This window comes from Pelodiscus sinensis, chromosome 14 (assembly GCF_049634645.1).
Source record: "Pelodiscus sinensis isolate JC-2024 chromosome 14, ASM4963464v1, whole genome shotgun sequence".
NCBI classification, from domain to species: domain Eukaryota; kingdom Metazoa; phylum Chordata; order Testudines; family Trionychidae; genus Pelodiscus; species Pelodiscus sinensis.
In genome coordinates, this window is record NC_134724.1 from 44859252 (window position 1) to 44885936 (window position 26685).

The 26685-nt window shown below is 44.5% G+C and overlaps 1 protein-coding gene and 1 long non-coding RNA gene across 7 annotated transcripts in view; one reads left to right on the forward strand and one right to left on the reverse strand.

Moving 5' to 3' along the window:
* The window catches only part of LOC142818365 (uncharacterized), a 46206-nt gene extending 40681 nt beyond the window's left edge, over positions 1 to 5525 (forward strand). The window contains exon 3 of the long non-coding RNA XR_012895869.1: positions 5424 to 5525. This is a non-coding gene — a long non-coding RNA (uncharacterized LOC142818365). The remainder of the gene's footprint in view (positions 1 to 5423) is intronic.
* Positions 1 to 26685, reverse strand: part of TJP1 (tight junction protein 1) — a 299612-nt gene that overhangs the window by 192562 nt on the left and 80365 nt on the right. The window lies entirely within an intron of this gene.

Below are 26685 nucleotides of genomic sequence, written 5' to 3' on the forward strand. Positions count from 1 at the left end.
AATCATGCTCTCAAAATCCTTACTAGCCAAGAGGTAGTCACCTTGGGTATGTCTACACTACAGCACTAATTCGAACTAACTTAGTTCGAATTAGTTAATTCGAACTAAGCTAATTCGAATTAGCGCATCTAGACTTAAAAACTAGTTCGAATTAGCATTTTGCTAATTCGAACTAGCATGTCCACACAGAGTGGACCCTGAACCGGGGTTAAGGCTGGCCGGAAGCAGTGCCGGCAGGGCATCAGATTAGGACTCAGAGCATGGAGCTGCTGTCTCAGGCTAGCTGAGGGCTGTGCTTAAAGAGACCCGACCCCCACCCCGGACAGACAGTTCTCAGGGTTCCCCGCTTGCAAAGCAGTCCTGGCTTGGAGTGCCCTGAGTGCCCACACTTGGCACATCACAGCACTCGGCCATCAGCCTGGCTGCACTTGCCGCAGGCTGCCATCCGGAGGGGGGAGGTCAATCAAGGGGCTTCAGGAGAGCTTCCACCCCGAGGAGCCCGCAGAGCCAGCCCAGTCCTCCCCATCGGGGGCTCGTACCCCATTCCTCCCTCACCTCCTTCCACTTACCCTTCCCTAGCCCCCCTTCCTGATGTAAAAAATAAAGGACACGTGTGTTCAAAAATAGAAACTCTCTTTATTGACCAAAACTCGGGGAGACTGGGAAGAGAGAGGGTGGGAGAGGGGAAGAGAGAGGGTGGGAGAGGGGAGGGCAACTAAAATGATCAGGAGTTTGGAACAGGTCCCATATGAAGAGAGGCTAAAGAGACTGGGACTTTTCAGCTTAGAAAAGAGGAGACTGAGGGGGGATAGGATAGAGGTCTAGAAAAGCATGAGTGGTATGGAGAGGGTGCATAAAGAAAAGTTCTTCATTAGTTCCCATAATAGAAGGACTAAAGGACATCAGATGAAATGAATGGGTAGCAGGCTTCAAACTAACAACAGAAAGTTGTTCTTCACAAAGCAAATAGTCAACCTGTGGAACTCCTTGCTGCAGGAGGCTGTGAAGGCTAGAACTAGAACAGAGTTTAAAGAGAAGTGAGATAAAGTCATGGAGGTTGGGTCCATGGAGTGGTATTAGCCAGGGGGTAGAAATGGTGTCCCTGGACTCTGTTTGTGGAAGGCTGGAGATGGACGGCACGAGACAAATGGCTTGGTCACTGTCTTCAGTCCATCCCCTCCAGGGTACCTAGTGTTGGCTGCTGTTGACCGACAGGCTACTGGGCTAGATGGACCTTTGGTCTGACCCAGTACGGCCATTCTAAGCTCAGAGCTCAGGTTCAGGGGTCTCACTGGACCACCTTGATTGTCATGCAAACCTGCTCCTGTGTGGCCAGGCTGGCAGCTATCCTGCCCTAGGCGGCCACTTTCCTGTGCCTAGTGCGGAGGTTGTGGATGAGGTCCACGATGTCTGCACTAGACCAGGCGGGCGCCCGCCTCTTGCGGACCTGGGCAGGCTCCTGGGAGCCGCCAGCCTGGTCACGGGAAGAGGGGGAGGGCTGGGTGGCAGCGGGTGGCTGGCTCGAGCCGTGCCAGGTGCAGGGTCTGCTGTCTGGTGCTGGCAGGCTTGCACCTGGCATGGGCACCGTAGCCAGCCCGTGCCCCTTTAAGGGCTCCGGGGCCAGGAGGGGAGCAGAAGAGTTTCCCTGGTGGTGCCCACAGTGGCCACCAGGGAAAGCTGGGGAGGGCTAGCCTCCCACTAGTTCGAATTAAGTGGCTACACAGCCCTTAATTTGAACTAGTTAATTCGAACTAAGCGTTAGTCCTCGTGGAATGAGGTTTACCTAGTTCGAATTAAGCGCTCCGCTAGTTCGAATTAAGTTCGAACTAGCGGAGCGCTAGTGTAGCGCCTATCAAAGTTAATTCGTACTAACGTCTGTTAGTTCGAATTAACTTTGTAGTGTAGACATACCCCCTCAATATAAGAAACTGAAAAGTTTCTTCTCTAAAGCAGGGATTTAAACTTGGGTCTCCCACATCCATGTGAGTGTCTTTACCACTGGACAATCGGTCTCAGAGAACCACCCTCTCCTTTTCTTCATAAGTGTTGCCCCTATAATTTCACTTACTTCTGTTCAAAAATGCCCAAAATCGAAATAAAACACCGAGGTCAAACAAAAATTCCAGGTTGGCAAGAAAAAAAATCCTCAATTCACAAAAACAAGTATTCAATTTTGGTTTCAGATTGACCCAAAATACATTTTCCCACGTTTTTCAGAACAGCCAGCAAAACATAAAGCCAGTCATTTCCACAGTTTGAAGGACAGGGAATACAAAGACTCTTCAGATAACGCCATCATAGCCACAGGGATCTTAAGGATCCCATATGCTGTCTCCAACAAAGATTAAAAAACAAGCAGTAGTTTGGTAGCACTTTAAAGACTAACAAAACATGTGGATGGTATCACGAGCTTTTGTGGGCACAGCCCACTTCTTCAGATAATCGGAGTGCCAACGCTCCAGTCATCTGAAGAAGTGGGCTGTGCCCATGAAAGTTTGTGATACCATCTACGTGTTTTGTTAGTCTTTAAAGTGCTACGAGACTATTGGTTGTTTTTTAAGGTTTTCCTATTACAGACTAACTTGGCTACCCCTCTGAAGCTTTCCAACAAAGATGGAAGACTTGTTTTGCCAAGCAGGGACCCCAGAGATTAGGACATTAAACAGTTAAAAACTCATCTCAGAATGGGAGATGTGCAGTGCAGGGGCTGGGGTCAGCTCTGCAGGGGGGAAGCGTTATTAAGACAAAGACCGCAGAGGAGTCTGAAGAGGTTGGATTTATCAGACTAGCGTAAGAAGGATAGTACGCAGTGCAGAGATAGGCCTGGGTTTATGAATGTATGGTCTGTTTTCGCTTCCATATTTCTGTTCTAAATAAATAATATTTTGCTTTAAGGAACTATTGGGTTACTGGACAGCACAGTCATTGCTCCTGGAGAGAGAAAAAGGCAATTGCTGAAATAAATCAGACCTGCTGAGGTAATCACAAATCACTGCTCTGAGTGTGCATTATCACACGGTAACATCCTGAGCAAGCTGACTGCTACATGCCTCAGCAAGGATATTGTGCTGGAAGAAGCCAGGCGAGATCAGAGGAACAATTACCCTGTTAACAGTCACACTGGTATTCTTAGGAGTCTCTCTTAACCAACTGGAGCCCTACTTACCTGGGGGGAAAGAGGGGTTGGGGATGACTTAGATCAAGGATGGGCTATCAAGACTACTGAGAGGGCTTCATGAGTGGCCCTCCATCTCAGAGCGCTGCAGTCATGGGAAATCTACAGCCCATGGCCCACTGGGTTTCCAGCTGTGATCCAAGCACCCCCCTTCTGCTCCCTTCCCTCACGCACCTCTCGTGCACTGAGGCACTGGAACCCTGCACTTCCCGCACCTTTGCCTCCTTCCCAGCACGTTCAGCACACCGTGAATCCGTCCCTGCTCTTTCCCCTCCCTCCCAGCGCTTCAACAGCCAGGCAACCTTCAAGCTCTGGGAAGGCGGGGGGGCGGGAACGGAGTGCAAATCAGCGGATTCATGGTGCTCCAAAACTTCTGGGAGAGAGGCAGAGGAGAAGGAAGTGTGGGGCTCCGCAGCCCCAGTGCACAAGAGGCACGTGAGGGAAGGGGCCAAACAGGGAGTGCGCACAGGCCGCAGGTGGAACCTCAGTGGGCTGCACATGGCCCATGAACCACAGGTTGCCCACCACTGACTTAGATATACAGTGAGATTTACAATCAGTAGCAGTGATCCCTGAAGCTCTACAAACTGTTACTGCCTCTCTGCATATGTCGCAGTGGTGCCTCTAAAGCATAGTGGAATTCCTCCCAGAGCATGAGGACGCCCAAGGGCAGCACTCCCTGAGAACATTCCCTTCTAGGTCCTCAGCTAGTGCTGCCGGCTCTATCGGCAGAGAGACGTAAATTAGACACATCGAAATTGCTAATGAAGCACGGGATTTAAATATCCTGTGCTCATTAGCATAAAAATGGCCACCGTTTTTTCCGACAAGGAGCTTTGCCAAGAAAAAGCGGCAGTCTAGGAGCTGATCTTTCGAAAAATATAGCCTTTTTTGAAAGATCCCTTATCCCTCATACTGGACCATTTTTATGCTAATGAAGCACAGGATATTTATATCCCCGCTTCATTAGCAATTTCGACGTGTCTAATTTACATCTCTCTGTCAATACAGAGATGTAGTTTAGACACACCCATAGTGAGAGCAGTCCCTGCATTCTGGGGAGCCAAGGGATTATAATTGTGTCCCACTGCTGCAAAGGGCACAGAAAGAGCTCCATGATCTCTCTTTCTACACAGTCGGTATAAGCCTAAAAGCATATAACTTCTAGACAATAAGTGCAGTTTTTCCTCTACATCTTCGGTCTGATAGTCACTTCCTGGCACCATGAATCTTCACTTAAGTGAGTGATACCATCCTGAGCAGGAGCATTTTATCTCATCTTTGTCCTCACTTTCCACACTTGTAAATGAGTGCTCAAAGTGCAAGAGAATGGAGAATCTGGCCCATTGTATCAAACTTGTAGCGAATGCTGCAACCACCGGCTCCTATGAGCTTCAGCTTTCCGGATTCTATGTTCCAAGTGGGAGAAGCATGGGCTCCTTCATCCCTCCTTTTTGTGTGCATCACTGTGACGGTTACATAGTTCAGAACTTCCAACAAAAGTTCTGAAACAACATCTTGTTCCCAGATAATCTGCTTGCACAGTGTATAAAGAAGACACAATGTGTCAAACATCCTGCATATCCAAAGAAGCTGAGTTTCTAAGTATCCGTTACAGCTGGACAACTGGGCAAGATGATCCAAACTCTGAAGCTTAGCCATGCCAGACATTTCAGCTTTGCAGTCAAAATCTGTTTCCCAGCATTGCTTTTCACATATTTTTTGGTTGTTTGTTTCACATGGATTTTACTGAGTCAAAAACTGAAGTTATATTTTAAAAAGTTGAATGTATTTGGCTTGCAGATATGTCAAGAGATATAGGACTCATCCACAATTTCCACTTCAGCCTTAATCTCAAAAAGGAAAGAACTTTATCATGAGCATTCAAACATGGACCAACACATTGGATCAAAATTATTATACTTATGTAATCCCTAGTGGCCTCAACACATCAGAACCCCTGGTGCCAGTCACTGTACAAACACATGGTAGGAAACAATCCTGCTTCAAAGAATGTATAATCCAAGTTGACAAGAAACAAATGATAGGAGGGGAGCCAGAGGCACAGAGACATGAAGTAATTTGCCCAAGGTGATACAAGAACATAAGAATATAAGATCGGCCATACTGTGTCAGACCAGAGGTCCATCTAGCCCAGTATCCTGTCTTCCGACAGTGGCCAATGCCAGATGCCCTAGAAGGTACTGCAGGACTATTCATTGGTTTTTTACATTTTTTTCTATTACAGACTAACCCGGCTACCCCTCTGAAACTGTTTGCTAAGGATGTGGAATGGGAACAGGACTGGGACACAGGCAAGGCTCTGAGGTGTCAGAGCTAGGAATGAAACACTGGAGAACAGATTCCATCAACCTATAGAGATAAGCCCAGCTGGTGTGAAGGGCTTTGGAATAGGCTTGCTTGGAAACAAATTCATAACACCCAATAAACATTGTATTGTCTGCACTTCAGAAATCTGGTCTTCTGCTTTTTGTCTGAGTGGTAAGAACCAGGGGAGAGGGTGAAGGGGAAAGCCCTCTAATAGGAATCAGTGGAATGTCCTAGCTAGAAAAAGTAACAAGAAAAAGTAAAAGAAAAAAAGGGGTTATTTAAAAAGAAACCCTTCTTTTGAAATAACCCTTACTCCTTAAAAAATGAGGTTTAAAGGTTATTTTGAAGAAAGGATTTCTTTTAGAAATAACTCTGGTTTTTTTCTCAAAATACGCTATTTCGGAAAAGCAGCTGGCTGCCATTATGCAAATGAAGCACGGGAAATTCAAATACATGCTTCATTTGCAATTTCGTTTCTCTGCATTTGCATTCCTCTCTTGAAGGAGGAATGCAATGTAGACATATCGTAAGTGAGCTACTAAATGAAATATTCATCTGGGAAATCTAGAAAAGTTCTGACTAAATTCTTAAAATGGATTTGTGAATTTTATTTGTAAAGACCCTAATTATCTTACCCATTACAAAGATAGCTTCCCCAGTTATCACCTCTAATATCATTAGCTTACAGACATTTTCCTCCCCCCACTCTCCCATCCCCTTTCTGTTCTGAAATTCGATTTGTCCTTTTCATATGTGTTCATTTTTTTTTAATTGTATCCTTTGGTACAGATGGTTGTGACAATTTTCTTCCACTATTTGATCTGAGGAAGTGGGTCTGGTCCACGAAAGCTCATCACCTAATAAACCATCTTGTTAGTCTTTATAGTGCTACATAGTCCTGTTTTTTGTTATTTGTAAAGGTCACTGCAGTGCATTATTTAATAGATTTTAATAACTGGGATAGAAAATAACTATGAGGGGAACCACAAATAAATCAGTTTTTTTATGTCTTAACAAAGCTCTTTCAGCTTTAGCTACCCCACTATTTCCCCAGGCTGTGGGGCTGTTTCTGATTTTACGTACATCTGCATTATTACACTGGCTTCAGCAGAGTAACTTCAGAATCACACTGCTGTGAGAGCAAATGGAAGCCTTTAGCATATGTACACACTGCAGCTGGGAGATATGATAGTGTGAATAGACAGATTCACACTAGTTAGATGGAGTTTACAGCACTGGGGCAGTTCAGACTAGCGGTCTAAGCTTAGACATAGGGGATCAGGCAGGTTTGGATTCTATTGGCCACCCGAGTCACTGCCCACATATCAACATCCACACTGTTATTTTTAGGATGCTAACTCAAACAGATCTAACACAAGTCTGACCATCAGCACAGGGACTCATACCTCACTGCTGTACAGATGTATCCATAGTGGTGGTGTGAGAATATTCTAACAAAGCCAACGTACTCAGTACTATAGATTATCTGGTCATCAGTAAAACCAGAGATTAATTATAATCATGTAGGTTGTCGTACTGACTATTAAATACATACTTAAAATTTAGCATATACGGGTCTATATTAATCATTTTTTCCTTTTCATTGAATAACAATCACACACATACTTTTTAGATAACCAAATCTATCTATTCTGTAATAAATAAAAAATAATGAGGAGTGAATTGGAAAAGACATGGAAGAGGCACATATGCACCTGAGGAGTTAAATGCTTTTTATCAAACAGATTTCTGTTTTCTATAATCAGCACTTTATCATATTACCTCTGATACTTGAAAATTGTTACAGTATTGGTTTTGCTTTTTGATCTGACAAACATTATTTATATCCTCCCCTCCGCATCATCACCATGTGTGTACACGGACATATGCACATTCTGTTTCTTATAGAGCAATATCTACCATGGCAATGGCTTTTTTTTCCCTCATGTGTCCTTTTTTTGTTGAAAGCACCTTCAAAGAGATGATCCCCATTCTAAAAACAGAATTTGTTGGACAAGCAGCGCTCCAACAGTCTGCTGGATACTGGTTCTGCAGAACAGGCTCAGGCAATGTTGATACATGTTTGTTTGTTTTTATTCCTCAGTAATTGATAAATTAAACCATATTAAGTGACCAGAACCATATATGCAAGAGTTCTGACAGAACTTAAATATGAAATTGCAGGATTACTAACTATGGTATATAACCTATCACTTAAATAAGAGTTTGGGGTCTCTCACAAACTAGGTAACTGGACAGCAAAATGTCTGATGAAATCCAGTGCTGAGAAGTGCACAGTAATCCACATTGGAAAACATAATCCCAATTATATATACAAAGTGCAATGATCAGCAACCTATGGCTCATTTAGGAGCCAACTATGGCTCACAGCTCGAACTCCGTCCCCCCTCATTTCCCACCTTCTGCAATGGGGAGACCGCGCTGGTGATCCAGCCTCGTGCCCACCCCCCTCGCAAGATTGGAACCAGTGCTGGCTTCCTGCAGCGGGGGAAAGGGGGAGAAGAAGCTCTGAGGTTCCATGCTGGGTCCGGTTTGCAAGGAAGTGCACGTGCTGCTCATGCCCCCTTCCCTCTGACCAGACCTGGATCCCCAGCTTGCTCCTGCACCCTACCTCCCACCCAGATTCTGTGCCCCCATCTCTATCCCACTCACTGGCAGCTCTGTCCCACACACTGGACCCCTCATTTTGGCCCCACCCCAGAGTGTAGGGGGAGCCCAAAAATCCACTAACCCTGGAACACCAGAAGAGTTAACCTGGCCGGAGGCCTTCAACCGCAGTCCTCCCTGCCCTTCCCCACCCCCATGGGGTTGGAGCCCCAGGAGAGTGAGGTGTCTCAGCTGGGGGTCACATCAGTGAGGGCTGGAGGGCTTTTGGAGGGGTTGTTTCTTTGCTTCTCACGTGTGTGGTCCCCAACTGATTTTTCTGTGGGACAGTGGCCCCTGACCCAAAAAAGGTTCCCCATCCCTGTCATAAATAAAGACAATGTTGAAACCTTTTGTGTTGGACATAATATTTTACTTTAATTAAAAATGAAGCCTGACCATCTTATTGCCTGAATATCTTATTGCCCTTATATAAATCCATGGTACGCCCACATCTGGAATACTGTGTACAGATGTGGTCTCCTCATCTCAAAAAAGATTTACTGGCATTAGAAAAGGTTCAGAGAAGGGCAACTAAAATGATTAGGGGTTTGGAACAGGTCCCACATGAGGAGAGATTAAAGAGAGACTGGGGCTTTTCAGCTTGGAAAAGTGGAGACTCGGGGGGGATATGATAGAGGTCTATAAAATCCTGAGTGGTCTGGAGAAAGCGAATAAGGAAAAGTTATTTACTTGTTCCCATAATATAAGAACTAGGGGCCACCAAATGAAACTAATGGGCAGCAAGTTTAAAACAAATAAAAGGAAGTTCTTCACACAGCGCATAGTCAACCTGTGGAACTCCTTGCCTGAGGAGGCTGTGAGGGCTAGGACTGTAACAGGGTTTAAAAGAGAACTACATAAATTCATGGAAGTTAAGTCCATAAATGGCTATTAGCCAGTATGGGTAAGGAATGGTGTCCCCAGCCTCTGTCTGTCAGAGGGTGGAGATGGATGCAGGAGAGAGATCGCTTGAGCATTACCTGTTTGAGTCACTCCCTCTGGGGCACCTGGCATTGGCCACTGTTGGCAGACAGGATACTGGGCTGGATGGACCTTTGGTCTGACCCACTATGGCCGTTCTTATGTTCTTATGATCTTATGACCAACAAGCCCCCAACTGGGGCCCAGCCACCATCTGGCTGCAGCATCACAACACTCCTGCAATGCCCCCCCCAACCCTGAGCCCATCATACACCTGAACCCCCTGCCTTGAGCCCCTCATACTTCCACATGTCCAAACTCCTGCATCCCCATATCCCCAGTCCCCCGCCATAACACTCCTGCATCACCACACACCCCAAACCTGTTCCTTCAGCCCATCATACACCCAACCTCCCTGCTCCAAGCCCCTCATACATGTCAATCCAGACTCCTGCACCCCCAGATTCTCAGTCCCCGCCATAATATTGACAGAAGACAGCCTGAATGTGTGCATGAAGCTGGATTTGACTAGTTATGTAAACTTCAAAGAAATGTGCAAAAAATATGCAGCAGAAGTCCCATTAAATAAAGTCTGTGAGTACAATGTTTCATTTATGCTATTATTAATCATTATGTCAATTATCAATAGTATTAAGTTATATATTTTCAGTCATCCAAATGGGCATTTTATGTGGCTTTTTGCTGATCACTTGTTCTGAATTTTGATGTAGTTTGTCTCTTTGGTTTGAAACGGTTGCCGACTTCTACGGTAGTGTATAAATTAACTGTTACCACCACTGTTCCTTATAAGCTGAGCACTTGGGTGGCCACTCAGGAGAGAATGAAGTGCCACCCAGATGATTAGCGGAATGCCCACATTTTACGAGGAGTAATGGTAGTTCGGACTAGGAAGCCTAATCCGAACTACCTAGTCCGTTCCGCGTGTAGCCGAGCGGCACAGAGTCCGCACTAGCAGACATTTAAAAATGGCGGCGCCCGGCTTTATGCAAATGAAGCCTGGGAAATTCAAATCCCGGGCTTCATTTGCAACTCCCGTTGCCTACATTACCACCCTAGTTCGAACTAGGGTGGTAGTGTAGACATACCCTAAGTGTGGCAACTGTTACTCTGAAAAAGATTAAATCCATATTAAAATAATCTTGGTCAGAGTTGTTTTGGGGACATTCCCATTAATTATATTTTTAATTTCCCAGAGAGGCACAAGCCTAATTATTTCTTTTGTCCTTTAGGAAAAATTGAGGGAAATATGGTACTGCAAACTGGTTATTGCTTCATCTTAATAGCTTTTCTTGAGCAAACGTTATTTTGGTTAACAATCAGAGAAAACCAACAGCCTTGTAGGTCAGTAAAAGCAGCAACCATTGATTACGATGTCAGATTTCAAAAGTCAAGTCAGAAGGTGATTAGTTTAGTTCTGATAAACACATTGGAATAATCTCTTTCATCTGTGCTATGATCTGACTAGTTCTGCTAGAATAAGCTATTCAGAATAGTCTTTGTATGTGAGAGCTCTTTATAAATCCCAGTTTTATAAATCCTGAGCTCTGAGAATTTGGATCTCTAACAGTTGGATTATTTTCTCCTGCTAAATGACATGAGCTGTAATGCATTTTCAAACAATACAATAAAATATCATACCATTTTTCTACTGCTTTCAATATACCGAGATAGAATATTTTAGTACCATGTACAGGCAGTCCCCGGGTTATGTACAAGATAGGGACTGTAGGTTTGTTCTTAAGTTGAATCTGTATGTAAGTCGGAACTGGCGTCCAGATTCAGCCGCTGCTGAAATTGACCAGCGACTGACTACAGGGAGGCAAAGTTGCTCTGCCCCGGGCTTCCTGGAATCAGCCGCTGATCAGTTTCAACAGGCTGAATCTGGACGCCAGTTCTTACATACAGATTCAACTTAAGAACCCCAGGCATCCCCAAGTCAGCTGCTGCTGAAACTGATCAGTGGCTGAATCCAGGAAGCCCTGGGGCAGGGGCTTCCTGTAGCTGGGGGGCTGCTGGGTTGGTCCAGTAGCACCGCCGCTCCTCGGCGCTACTGGACCAACCCAGCAGTACCCCAGCTGCTCTGCCCCAGGTGTCCTGACTCAGCCGCTGCTGAAACTGATCAGCAGCGGCTGAATCAGGACTCCTGGGGCAGAGCAGCTGGGGTGCTGCCGGGTTGGTCCAGTAGCGCCAAGGAGCAGTGCTGCGGGACCAACCGGCAGCGCCCCACCTGCTCTACCACAGGCCAGGGGCTTTGCTCCACGTCTCCCTGGTCTGCTGGGGGGCCACTAGCTGCGCCCCCCCCCCCCCCAGCAGACCAGGGACACGGGAAGCAAAGCCGCAGTGGCGGCGGGGTGCCGCGCCTCTGAGGCTTTGCTCTGGCAAAGCCTCAGAGGCGCGGGACTCCACCGCCACCGCTGTCGCTTTGCTCCCAGTGCCTCTGGTCTGCTGAGGACCGTCTCCAGCAGACCAGGGACACTGGGAGCAAAGCCGCAGCGGCAGCGGAGTCCCGCGCCTCTGAGGCTTTGCCAGAGCAAAGCCTCAGAGGCGCGGGACCCCTCCGCCTCCCCGGCTTTGCTCCGGTTGTCCCTGGTCTGTTGGAGACGGTCCCCAGCAGACCAGGGGCACCCGGAGCAGCTTTTCTCACCCTGGAGGTCGAGGTGGCGGGACCGCTGCGCTCTGGGTGGTCCCGCTGCCTGCGAACTCTGGGGCGAGAAAAGCCCCGTTCGTAAGTGCGGATCCGACATAAGTCGGATCCGCGTAACTTGGGGACTGCCTGTACTGCTTCGAGTATGCCTGACAAACAGAGATTGGGAGAGTTACTATATGGAAAAGTACACAATACACTGCACATTGACATTAGTGTAAAAGTATAACACAGGCTATTGTAAAGCTATGCTTCTATTTGCAGAAATTTAGAATTAAATTACAGTAGTGACTCTTTAAATGACTACTACATTATCAGTGGTTTTAATATATATATTATATAAAAATTCACTGTTACTCTGTGGCACATTATAATGAACTGTCCTGCACATATAAGTCTGCCAGGGCATTACTATAGCAATTCTTTTATACTGTGCTGAGGAAACCAGTATCTATGTCCTCATCAAGTTCATAGGAATCCATCGCTCAGCCTGACTTCAGTGTTTACTGAAAAGTTCATTTAGAGGTGTATGCATGTGCAGCACATCCTTTCTTAGGTGCATAATGAGCTTAGCAAAAACAAAACCATGCCTCCTTCCTCCTACTACACATGCTCAGAACTTAATTTTCATATCTTCATACATCAGTCAAATCAAAAACCATTTCCTACGAACTAAGACCATGCACTCTTCCTTGGTGAGGGCTATTTAAATGCCAGATTCAACCTTCTACCGCAGCAATGATATTGCTTTAAAAATAGTTTGCTCAGACTTTCCAGAAAAAATATTTTTGGGCAGACAGCAAAAATGGAAAAATTTAACTCCAAAGAGGAGGCTATTAGGAAGTCAATAGCAACTGTAAATAGGAAGCGACAAGGAGTCTGATGAAGTGGGTCTTTGCCCACGAAAGCTTTTGCTCCAATAAATCTGTTAGTGACGTCTATAAGGTGCTACAGGACTCCTTTTTGCTTTTGCAGATCCAGACTAACACGGCTACTCCTTTGATACTGTAAATAGGAAGTTATAATGGAAACTATTATGCCACCTAATTATATTGGCTGGTAAGCAGCCTTCTCTTATAACAATTTGAACACACCTAAAGTAATGCTAAATGATAATGTGTATCATATTTATTATTAGTTCTTAAATCTGCCATGAACTAAAGATCATATGTTCAAAAGATTAAAAAAAGAGGTCACTACAACACTTGGAATAGACTTGTAAGAACAACAGTGATAAGATATCTTCCTTATGTATAATAAAGTATGAAAGAGTCATATGTCACAATCTGAAAAATCAACATTTCCAAATCCCCATTTGTGATTACCCAAATGGCTCTTGATCTAGTCAAGATAAAACAAACCTTTTCACATAACCCACTAATCATTCTTACTATTAATACTTAATATAATAGGACTATTGCCAGTTAATTAAGATATGCTTCTATTGCATATTTTTAAAGGGAATGAGTATACTCTGAGTTAAATGATGACACTAGGTTACAAGAAATTCTAATTAGTGCAATAAAAATGAAAAAGCACCTTAAAGCTATCAAACTGTTCAAGGCAACAAGAGTTATGCAGTCACTTTAGCCACTTGATGCCATATTTTCAAAGGACCTCCCTAAATTGTAGCAGCAAAATGTACGAGTTCATGCATGAAAATTGGCAATTGCATACATAAATAACATAAATTGGTCACATAGTACATGCATGTCAATCTCATACAGGGAATGAAGTCCTTTCTTTTAATTATCTTGCTATTTTATTCCAGGAAGGTAAACTCATAGATAATTAGCTATTCAGATATGACATCCTGACCACCTTCTAGCAAAGACCAAAATCTTTTATCCTGCAATGAAATACAGTGAGCTTTCAGGTGTGTACCTTATGAATGAAAAGTTTGACTAGCATTACTGTTAATGCACGTCTAGAGACTGTGCCGGTGAGACAGACTGGGGTGGGAGTAGTAGACAGAGACCCATTTTTCTCCTTCTAGCCCTATGGAATGTGCCTGCAGCAGGGGTTCAGACAGTTCTACCTACTCTGTAGCCCTATATAGCTTGTTCACATGTCCCAGCCTTTAGAAAAAAAGGGATCAGGCACAGAATAAAAGGCTTCTGTGCAAAATTGCCAGAGAAGCAGAATTTGCTCTGCTAAGGAAGGTTCTCTATGGCAATGGTTTTCAAAGTGCAGGTTGTGACCCTGTGCTGTGTCATGGAATGTAAAGCACTTGGTGACCATGCTCAGCCTGGTGGCCCTGGTCAGCACTGCCAATGGGGCCATTAAAAGTCCCATCAGCAGTGCTGCTTGGCTAAGGCTGGGTCATGACTCGCTCTTTGAAAAACACTTTGCTAGTCCCAGTAAGTTCTGACACCGTGCTTCACCCTGGAAGTGACCAGCAGGAGGTCCGGCTCCTATGCAGGGAGGTGCTGCCTCCGCCCCAATCGCTGGCTCCACACTTCCATTGAAAAGGAACTGGCCAATGGGAGCTGGAGCAGTGGTGCCTGTGGTGAGAGCTTCATGGAGCTGCTTGCGTGCCTCAATCTGGGAGTCAGATGGGCTGCTGGCTGCTTCTGGGGTGCAGTGTGGTCTGCGATGCTTGGAGAAGCAGGAAGCACCCCAGCCCTGAGCCCCCTCCTGCAACCCAAGCTTTCCATCCTTGACTCCACCCCAGAGCCCTGTCCCCTCCCACACCTCAACTCCACGCCCTAGCCCAGACTCCACTTCCACAGCCTGAACTCCTCATTCCTAGCCCCATCCGACAGCCCTCACCTCCACAACCTCAACCCTCTGCCTCCGCCCTTCCAAACTCCCACACCCCAAATCCCACAACCTCAGCTCTGTTGGGTCACGAGGATCAACAGTTTCCTTCAACGGGGTCACCAGAAAAAAAGTTTGAAAGCTGCTGTCTTACGGAGTAGATGCTCATCTGGTGCAAGTGAAAGAACGTCTGTTGTGGTGGCATGGGTACATATATTTGGGAAGCAACTCATGTGAATTAAGTCTGGATGCTAATGTGATCTTAATAGGTGATTTCCCCAGATATCTAATTACTACAATGACAGTAAAATGCTCTTGAGCAACCATAACTGTAAATTAACAAGTCATTTAAATGTGGGAATAGTACAGATGTAGAGACTGGATGACTCCCACACGGAGACTGCTCTGCCATTTCACCCCTGTGGCAACAGCACAAAGCCAATGTCCGTGAGATCAGAATGGGATCTGTCATTGCTGTATACAGAAGCATGAGTCACCATCTCAGGCAAGCCCACATGACAGTGAATTTGTACACTAATCACAGATGAATTTGTACACTAATCACTTGAGCTCCCATAGAGATAATACTTTGTCAGCACTGGGTAGGAAAGAGTCAGATGACTTGTGTCATTTGCTGACAGGCGGACAATAGAAAAAAGAAGCTGAAGAGATACTGGGCCTCTGTCATCTAAAGTGAATGAACTCACTGGAATGCGATCAGAAAACAGGAGATTCTGATGGATGCAGGAGAGGGAAAATAGCTGACAAACAACTGACAATTCTAATGCAATACTAGAATTTTTAAACCAACCTTTAAATTGTGCCCACGCAGAACTCTGAAAAATATCAGAGGGGTCGCTGTGTTCGTCTGTAACTTTAAAAACAATGAGTAGTCCTGTTGCACCTTACAAACTAACCAAAATATGAGGTTTACCAGCTAATTCGATTTAGGGGCTTTAAATCGGAATCCTGGTTCACTGCCGCGTGTAGATGCGGGCAGTTACTTCGGGCTAGTCAATTTCTAAAATGGCGACCAGACGGGAACATACAAATCAATCATATTTAATTCCTGGGCATGATTTGCAATTTCGGTCACCCTCATTAGACTCCCTAGATCAATCTAGGGGGCTAGTGTAGACATACCCTTTCTTAACGATTCCCAACATTCTGTTTGCTTTTTTGACTGCTGCTGCAAATTGAATGCACGTTTTCAGAAAATTATCCACAATGACTCCAAGATCTCTCTCAAGTGGTAATAGCTAATTTAGTCCCCATCATTTTGTATGTCTAGTTGGGATAATGTTTTCCAGTGTACATTACTTTGCATTTATTAACATTATAATTCATTTGCCATTTTGTTGCCCAGTCACCTAGTTTTCTCAGATGCTTTTGAAACTCTTCACAGTCTGCTTCGGACTTCACTATCTTGAGCTGTTTGGTATCATCTATAAATGTTGCCACCTCACTGTTTACCCCTTTCTCCTTATCATTTATGAATAAGTTGAATAGGATTGGTCCCAGTACAGATCCCTGCGAGACACCACTAGTTACCTCTCTCCATTCTGAAAACTGACCATTTATTTTGACCCTTTTTTCCTATCTTTTAACCAGTTATCAATCTACAAGAGGACCTTCTCTCATCCATGACAACTTACTTTATTTAAGAGGCTTTGGTGAAGGACCTTGTCAAAGGTCTTCTGGAAATCTAAGTACACTGTATCTACTCGACTCCTCTTGTCCCCATGTTTGTTGCCCCCTCAAAGAACTCTAGCAGATTAGTAAGGCAGGATTTCCCTTTACAGAAACCATGTTTACTTTTCCCCAACAAAATATGTTCATCTAATGTGTCTAAAATTTTTATTCTTTACTGTAGTTTCCATTAATTTGCCTGATACTGATGTTAGACTTACTGGTCTGTATTTGCCAGGATCACCTCCAGAGCCCTTTTTAAATATTGGTGACACATGAGCTCTCTTCCAGTCATTAGGAACAGAAGCTGATTTAAAGGGTAGGTTGCAAACCACAGTTAATAGTTCCGCAATTTCCCATTTGAGTTCTTTCAGAACTCTTGGGTGAATGCCATCTGGTCCCAGTGACTTGCTACTGTTAAGTTTATCAATTTGTTCCAAAACCTCCTCTAATGACACCTCAATCTGGGACAATTCCTCAGATTTGTCATCTAAAAAGAATGGCTCAGGATTGGGAATCTCCCCAATATCCTCAGCCGTGAAGACCGAAGCAAAGAATTCATTTAGTTTCTCTGCAGTAACCTTATTGTCCTCGAGTGGTCTTTAGCATCTCAATCGTCCAGTGGCCCTCCTGGTTGTTCTTAGCAGGCTTCCTGTGTCTGATGTACTTAAATATTTTTTGTATTTACTTTGAGTTTTTGGCCGCTGTACTTCAAATTCCTTTTTGGCCTTCCTAATTATATTTTTATACGTCATTTGACAGAGTTTATGCTCCTTTCTATTTTCCTCACTAGGATTTAACTTTCACTTTTTAAATGATGCCTTTTTATCTCTCACTGCATCTTTTTACTTGGTTGTTAAGCCACGGTGGCATGTTTTTGGTTCTCTTACTGTGTTTTTTAATTTGGGGTACACATTTAAGTTGATCCCCTAGTATAGTGTCTTTGAAAGGTTTCCATGCAGCTTGCAGGGATTTTACTGTTGGCACTGTACCTTTGAATTTCTGTTTAAACTAACCTCCTCATTTTTGTGTAGCTCCCCTTTCTGAAATTAAATGCCACAATGTTGAGCTGGCAAGGCGTTTTTTCCACAACAGGGATGTTAAATGTAATTATATTATTGTCACTATTTCTAAGCCATCCATCTCTTGGACCAGATCCTGCACTCCAGTTAGGACTAAATCAAGATTGTCTCTCCTCTTCCAGGTTCCAGAACCAGCTGCTCCTAGAATCAGTAATTTAAGGTGTCAAGAAACTCTCTCTGCATCCAGTCCTTAGGTGATGGGAATAGTTGAAATCCCCCATTATTATTTTCTATTCATACATATAATATATCATGACACATGTTGTTGGGGCCATGCAAGTTCAGCAGCTACAAATTGTTCAGATAGAAATAAAGGCATCAACTGTACTACTACATCAGTTCTTTGAAATCTCAGATCATGTGTTCATGCTTAAGAAAATCTTCTAAAGTAGATATAATAATCAACTCATCGCTGGCATGCGGATCTAAAGCATAAGACAGCACTAGAGGTTAGAAATAGGAGCAGAAGGAATACACTTTCACATCTGGTTGTTCTTGTCAAATCATTATCAAACTGTCCTAGAGACAGTTCACAACGCTAACACATATTTTTATTTTATTTTGTTACATAATGTGAAAATATTTTCATGGTCGACAGCAGAGATTACACCAAACAGTACTATTCCAAAATTTCTAGTACCATTCATTTGCCACAGCCCTTTTAAGGATTAATCTTGTAAAAACAAAGAAAACATTTTTGTTCATATAATCAGAATCTAAGTTGCCTCACCTTGAATGCAGAGTAGTGTATGCAGTCTTTTTGGGTATGTCTAAACTACATGGCTCTGTAGACAGAGCCATGTAGAGTAGTGTACTCGAAAAAGGGAAATGAAGCGGTGATTTAAATAATAGCTGCTTCATTTACATCAAAATGGCTGCCGCGCTGTGCCGATCAGCTGTTTGGCGGCACAGCACGGTAGGCTGGACGCCCCGGTAAACCTCATTCCATGAGGCATGATGGGGCTGTCTACAAGGGCTTCCCTTGTCGACCGTGGAGCGTCCAGACTACCGCACTGTGCCGCCAAACAGCTGATTGGCACAGCGTGGCAGCCATTTTGATGTAAGTGAAGTGGCGATTATTTAAATTGCCGCTTCATTTCCCTATGTCTAGAAACCTCATCTACATGGCTTCGTCGATGGAGCCATGTAGTCTAGACATACCCTTTAAAACTGCACATAAAACTTTCTCCTGTCATTTAAAAGGAAGAACTCTTCCCTGCTGCATAGTGCTCAGTACACTAATAATGATAAACAACGGGCATGTATGTTTGTGGAAAATATCTGAACAATGAAAACAGGTGTTGGGGCTGACACTCAACTGGACTGTAACTTTACAACCTACCCTCAGCCTGCTGCACCAGCCCAGGAAAAGAGCACTAATTGTGATAGAAATGTAGCCGTGTTAGTCTGGTGTAGCTGAAACAAAAACAGGACTATGTAGCACTTTAAAGACTAACAAGATGGTTTATTAGGTGATGAGCTTTTGTGGGCCAGACCCACTTCCTCAGATCAAATAATGGAAGAAAATAGTCACAACCATATATACCAAAGGATACAATTTAAAAAAAAAATGAACACACATGAAAAGGACAAATCACATTACAGAACAGAAGGGGGATGTGGGGGGGGGGGGGGGGAGGAAGGAAGGTGAATGCCAGTGAGTTAATGATATTAGAGATGGGGAAGGGGAGATGTCTGTGAGTTAATAGTATTAGAGGTGATAATTGGGGAAGCTAACTTTGTAATGGGTAAGATAGTTGGAGTCTTTGTTAATTCCTCTGCGGAGAATGTCGAATTTTAGCATGAATGCCAGTTCAGAGGATTCCCTTTCAAGTGCAGATTTGAATGCCTTCTGAAGTAGGATGCAGGTGAGTACGTCATTGAGACAGTGTCCTTTCTGGTTGAAATGGCAAGCAACTGTTTTTTCTTTGTGATCCTGTCTAATGTCTGTTTTGTGGGCATTGATTCTTTGGCGAAGTGTCTGAGATGTTTGTCCAATGTACATAGCAGACGGACACTTTCGGCACATGATAGCATAGATTATATTTCTGGATGCGCAGGAATAGGTGTTCTTGATCTTGTAACTCACTTGGTTAGGCCCAATAATGGTGTCAGCAGAGTGAATATGTGGACAAAGCTGGCAGCGGGGTTTGTTGTAAGGGAAAGTACCAGGGTTGGTATTAGTGTGGTATGTCCTGTGGTTGTTGGTAAGAATCATCTTGAGGTTAGGTGGTTGTCTATAGGAGACTATGGGTCTGTCTCCCAGAGTTTCTTGGAGTTTAGTGTCCTGTTCCAGTATAGGCTGAAATCTATTGATAATGTGTTGGACAGGTTTAAGTTGGGAGCTGTAGGTGATGACAAGTGGTCTTCTATTGTTGGTTTTCTTGGGTCTGTCTTGTAGTAGATGGTTTCTAGGTATTCGTTTGGCTCTTTCAATTTGCTTTTTTATTTCTCCGGGTGGGTAGTTGAGGTTTATAAATGCTTGGTAGAGATCCTGAAGTTTCTGGTCTCTGTCTGTGGGATTAGAGCAGATGCAGTTGTATCGAAGGGCTTGGCTATAGATGATGGATCGTATGGTGTGTGCTGGATGGGAGCTGGAAGCATGTAGGTAACTGTATGAGTCAGTGGGTTTTCTGTAGAGGGTGGTGTCTAATTTTCCATTGTTGATTTGTACTGTGGTGTCCAGGAAATGGATCTCTCGTGTGGAATGGTCCAGGCTGAGGTTAATGGTGGGGTGTAGGTTGTTGAAATCTCTGTGGAATGTCTCCAGTGTTTCTTGGCCATGCGTCCAGATCATAAAGATGTCATTGATGTAGCGTAAGTAGAGAAGGGGTAAAAGGGGACGGGAGTTGAGGAAACGTTGTTCTAGGTCAGCCATAATGATATTAGCATACTGTGGGGCCATGCGTGTACCCATGGCTGTGCCGCTGATCTGGAGGTATAAGTTGTTCTCAAACTGGAAATAATTGTGGGTGAGAACGAAGTTACATAGGTCTGCTACCAGGTTGGCAGTGGTGTCCTCTGGGATAGTGTTTCTAATAGCTTGTAATCTGGCTTCATGTGGGATGTTGGTGTATATGAATTGTGATTCAGAGGCTACCAGTTCCTCTTCTGCTGTCCTGAATTTCTAGTGGATTTCCTTTTCATGGAAACAGTTTATTCCTCTTCCCTCTGTAACAAGCCAGCTACTTTTGCCTGTGAGCTGGGGTGAGGGTGGGAGGCAGACTTAAGACTTCTCCTGCTCTCTGCTTTTCTCCACCACCCTGCCCACTTACTTGTTCAAAGGCAATCAGCACCTGCTCCCCTTCCCCTTTGATCAGCTGGAATCACAATATAAGCAGAATAATGAGGAGTGAAAGAACCTTGCTCCTTCTAGTGTGGATGAGGAAGGGTTCTGACAATCAGCCCCTGCCCCCGACACAGAGTCAACAGCCCTGAACCCTCACTGAACCTGGATCCCTGTCAGCCTACTTTGTAACAGTATTTATTAAATAAAATGACTTGCAATGTAGCTCCCAGTTACCTTTGTTTCTTTATCGCACTACTGATATGGGAACATTCTTCAAGCTAAAAACAATGGTGCTCTGTGCAGCCCAAATTAATCTGCTGCTGCTCCCTGTTCTAATATTCACAACGGCCAACAAGAGAGTGACTACTGCCCACACCCTGTCATTCCCGCCATCCAATTGGAATATGAGGCAAGAAGTTTAAAAAAGTTTCAATGCAATTAAGCCTCACTAGGGTTACCAGGTGGCTTAAAAAAAATACCCAACACGCTTGATCTCAGATGCAGGGGGAGGGGAGGGGAGTGGCTGGGAGGGAAGTGGGGCTGGCTGGGAGGAGGTGTGTGTGGGGGAAATGTCCAGCAGGAAGCAGGGCTGGCAAGGGCGGGGGTTGGGGGCAGCGGGCTGGCCAGCAGAGATCGGGGGAGGGGGATTCAGGGACAGCAGGGCTGGCCGGAGGATATGGGGGGGGGAACCGGCTGGCAGGAAGCAGGGCTGGCTGGGATGGGGTCAGGGGGGAGCGGAGCTGGCCGGGGGAAATTGGGAGGAGGAGGAGAGGAGAACTGACCAGCGGGAAGCAGGGTTGGCCAGGGGAGATTGAAGGGGTGAGGGGGAGGACCGGCCAGCAGGGAGCAGGGCTGGCCAGGGGAGATCGGGGTGGGGTGGGGTGAAGGACCGGCTGGCAGGGAGAAGGGATGGTGGGAGGGGGTCGGGAGGAGCGGGGCGGGCTGGGGCAGGGAGCTCAGGGGGAGAGAATTGGCCGGCGGGGAGTGGGACTGCCCCGGGCGCACGCAGATCCCGGGGCGCTGCCCGTCCTGCTCACGGTTCCCGAGAAGCACGAGCGAATCCGGCCCTGGGGATTCCCTCCTGCTCTGGCCCCCCCCCGCGTAGTTGCATGCTGCCTGGCTGGTAGACACACTCACGCAGCGTGAGCTTATTTACCAGCCAGGCAGTTCGCAACTAGATACTGATACTCCTAATAATAATAAAACTTACCTAATTAGAAAATACTGGACATTTTATATGTCTGGTATTTTCTCAATTTGTTTCCTGGACAGAACCCTCAAATACTGGACTGTCCGGTTCAAAACCAGGCACCTGGCAACCCAAAGTCTCGCCGGACTGAAAACTCTGTTTATTCCCAAAGATATCGCCATCCTACTGCACAGAAATCAGTGATGGGAGGATCCCTCCTAGCAGATCTCCTGTGGTAGGGCTCTGATAGAATTATGTAGACTGGGTAAGCAGGGATTTGAAAGTCGTTCTGTCACTTTTACATTACAGGGACCTTTCCTGTTCCCACTAGGGTCTGTGCAAAAGAATTACGATGGTCCAGAGCTGTAGGCTTAGGCAGTGGGTGAAGCTTTCACTTGACACTTGGAGAGCTGCCTGGTCCACCTCTTCTGCCCACAGCCCAGCCCATACTCTTTCCTTGCTCTTCCCTGCGCCTTGCCCTCCATTCCACCCACATCCCTCCCCATCCCCACTACCTCTCTCTTCTCTTCCCTGCCACTGCTCTTCCCCCAGCCCTTCTGACAAGTTGCTCCAGCATCACATGGTGGGAGGAGGAGCCATATTATACAGTCTCAATTTTCTGTGATCCAGGAGGAATGCAAACCTTGTGAATAGAGCATAAAGGTTTTGGAATTGTAAAAAACACTTCGCAAAACTGCACTTAAGGATTTTCCATCTGATGACCTCAAAAACAGTTAAAAAATGACTTTAAACAAACTCCTGTGAGGCAAGCAAGCATTATTATCCGTATCTTTCAGATGGAGAAACTGAGGCACAGACTAATTAAGTCCCCTATCTGCTTCCTTTTAAATCAGCAAAAAGACTCCCTTTGAGATCAAGCCTTAAATGATGGGTCCAATGTTACACTAGAAGCCTGTGATAACAGGGGACTGTTCCTAAAACCCCTGTAGGGATTATTGCAGGTTGCACAACCCCAGAAGAGGGAGAGGAATGGATCTAGCACAGGGAATCGTGTGGTACGTGGGAGGCAAAGAAGTAAATTATATGGGCTGCTCTCCCCTGAATATACTAGCAACTTCTGTCACAGGGCTAGAGATGCTGGGTATCCTACTGCAGCAGGTCAGCCTTTCTCCTGAAAAAGTTAGCCTTTTATGGAACCAGCATCTGGAAAGCAGCCCAGAATGCCACAGGTATATTTTTGCTAGTACAGTCCCACACTTAATGTACATTGAAAATATACATCAAAACTGTTTAAAGTCTCTGCTACTTACTCACCCGAAATACCTTTAACCACAGCAGAAATGTCTATGTCTGACAAAGTAAGAATCAGGAAGCATTGGCGTTAATATTTGCTACCCAGTCACAGTCAACTCACAATGAATGCAGGCAATGAATGTAAAATGTCTGTATACATTATTATACGAGGCTACAATTTCTGGGAAGGAAAAAAATATGTATTGCTAGGTCCCCTATCTCCTTTTATAAATTAGTAAATAGCGAGAATACTTTTTATCTAAGTAGAAACAGCAGCTCTATTAAAATACCTTTCCCACCCAAGTTCAAACCACAATATTTGAATCTTTGCCAAATTGTTTGGCACGGTGCTAAACAATACTAAAGCTCTGCACTGTTTTCCAGCAGTGCTCTGCCACTCCTTTGTACTTTTCTCTTTCCACGTATTTGCTCAGGACTTCTTATATTACAGTGGTTTTTAATCTCTTTCTGCAGACAAATAACTCAAGCTATATTTAACTGCACAACTTTTTTCCCTGAATATTTAAATGGTACTGTTATTGTTTGCAGTTGAACCTATAAATAATGCAAAAAATGCTCGTCAGTACACATAAAGTTTGATCTCCTATGCCCAAAAGATTAATTTTTTATAAATCAAACAAAACAAAAATAATTTTGCAGTCAGCACGACAGGAAAAGCACCTCATATGTGAATCCCCTGAGCCCCTGTAGCACCATGGTAGGTATGTATTTGGATGGGAGGCCATCACAGAGAAAATCCTGTTTCTGCAAGAAATGATGATTTAATGTGTAAGTCTATTACCTTTGACTCAATAGTGAACTAAGGCCACAGCATGGGGTACTAAAGGGCAGCTGTCCTTCATGCAAGACATAAAAACAAGGTCCTGGCAACTTGTAGTCATTAAAAAACTCAAGACATTTGTGTGTGTAATTAAAATGTCAGCTTTGATGTCCTGGCCAAATTTTAAACATGGATAGCTACCTTCGGTCTCTAACCTTTCCTTACAGTCATAAAGTGGCCCAAGCATTCTAAAGGCTGTATGCAGTTGTTGCATAATGTTAAAACAATTGCCATGTTTCAGCCCAAAGATAGCCTCATGCCAGGGATGGCTGAAATGTTCAGGATTTTTTTCGTATTTAACTTGTATAATACATTAGTTCATATTTTCAAACTGTGAAACTAAGACATCTGTCACCCTGGGGAAGTGGTGGGGAAAGTGTGGAGAACATTTTGAACAGCTATGGGACTGTGGTGGTGAGACTACGTGAGACTGAGGAAAGGTGAGACTACGTGTTTTCCCCAGCTTTCCAACCACCCATCCCTATCCATGGCCTTCCAGTTCTCTCTCTCGTTTCCAGCATGCTCCATCTTCTTCTCTAGCTACCAATAATACTTCCCACTGAATTTGCATATCCTCTTTTGACATAGAATCTTTAGCCTAGTCTAGATGAGCCCTAAGATAGTTGTTAGAGATAGCTAAGGGTCACACCTAACACACGGCATAATGGAGTCTGTTCAGAAACTAGCACCAAGTGGGCAGAGGCTTCCATTGGGTATTGTTCTGACCAACGTGTGTGTGTCTGTCTGTGAGAGAGAGAGAGAGAGAGAGAGAGAGAGAAAGAGTGCATGTGAAAAGCTAGCTGGGTGCAAGAGGCCAACAAGAAACAGAGATTCAAGGGCAAGAGAAGGAAAGTGAAGCAGCACCTGTCAGCAAGCACAATGTGACCTTGGAGAAGCCTAGAACAGGGGCAGGGAACCTTTTTTGGGTCGGGGCTACTGACCCACAGAATAATCACTCAGGGGCTGCACACAAGTGAGAACCAAAAAACCCCACCCCTCACCAGCATGGGCTCCCCAATGTAGGGGGAGCCCCGAGCCTCAGAGGCCAGATCCAGGCGTGCAGCCCCTTGGCCCTAGGTTCTCCACAGGCCTGGCCTAAAGGAAGATTCCCAGTGTGCTATTTAAAAAAGAGGCTTGGCATTGTAAGCTCAGAAACTGGCCCTTTTGATTGTGGTCCCTCCTCCGTTCAGAGAATCAAGATCTTGTACATTCCTTGTAAATAAGTACGATTGAATTAAAGAAATCACATGCCATTATCAATTTCTGCTCCCAGATGAAACATCCCCAATGCCTCGAACTTTGACTAGCCGCTCACGTCAAAAAGGGACAATTCATTAATCCAGCATCAAATATATTTCAGGCAGTAGTTTTCCAGCATCAGTGTTTCCTGCAAAGACTTTGAGAGTGAAAACTCCACTGCACTTTCATTTTCTTTCCTCTGTGTTTTATTCTGGGAAAGCTCTCCCTACCTCTAGCCCAAAGCAATAACAAGACCAATGATTTAAACTGCAGTTCATTAACTTTCCAAATGTCTCCCACTTTGAAGGTGAATATTGAAATCATTTGTTGGCCTTCTCTCACCCTTCCTAAAACCAATGGGTAAAACAACATCAGCTTCCCCATCGCCCCTTCCATAGATGTTATTTTAGGAATATATTTCTTGTTGCATTCTATTACATAAGCCATGTCCGTGCCTGTGCTGTCATCAATGCTCTTACTTACTTTTATCTTGTGAACGGTTTTCTTATCTTCAGTGCTTTGATGTTCTTTTTTCTTATTGAGAAAACTTGAATTAAGGACTAGAAACATCTGGAATAAACAGGAACTACATGGCAATCAACACTGGAAAATCTTCTTGGCACTAAGAATAATGTACTTAGTACACAGGAACAACAAGGAGTCAGGTGGCACTTAGTACACAGAGAAATTCCCTGGCAACAACCGATTCTTTACAATATTTCCCCAGTGGCCATATATCTCATTTGCTCACTTACCCAGAATCATGTGCGTCTCAGAGAAACACACCATCCCAGGAAGATGTTCTATTTGCATATCTTGTAATGTATTAATTCAGTTGGAGGATTGCAATACCTAACTTTTTCACTTGTGACCTTTGCAGGCAAATCTGAGACTGACTCTGTAGATTTCCCTCACTCTAAAATACTCCCGGTTATGGACACAGGTACAACACATGCCAAGATCATGTTTGAATGTAAATAAATAAATAAATAAAGATGATATAAAAGTGCTTCAAAGTCATTCTCAGCAATCCCCTCCCCCATGAAGTGCTTACTAACCACCATGATAACATGGAATATTTCTATAGCATGGTGAGATGGGGAAGGAATGGTATTCCGTCATTCATGTGAGGGAGTTTAGCACACATATCTGAGTAAAGCAGACTCAAAAAATAGCAAACAAAGATAAGGCTGCCCTTTGAGGGCTTATCAACAGCTCTGTTGGGATTTTTCCACATGCAAGAATGTAACTAGCCCCTGTAGCTTTGTCCCATTGAGTAGAAATTCACTCAACTGTGGGAAATCCACTATAGGAATCTAATATACACAGGTCCCAATCCTACAAGATCCTCAGCTAGTGTAAATTAGTGCATCTCCTTTCAATGTCAATTTGTGCCAGCTCAGGATTTGGTTCCTTGTGTGCTGACTTCCTCTGGCTTCACTGAGAGTGTGGAGGGTTTACAGAATCACATGGTGCATTTTATACTGCTTACTGGTCTGTCAGGCAGTGTTCCCAGTAAAATGTTAATTTTACCAGATATTTGTAAGTCAACCATTAAGATTTGTTTTAGGCTGAAACTAGTA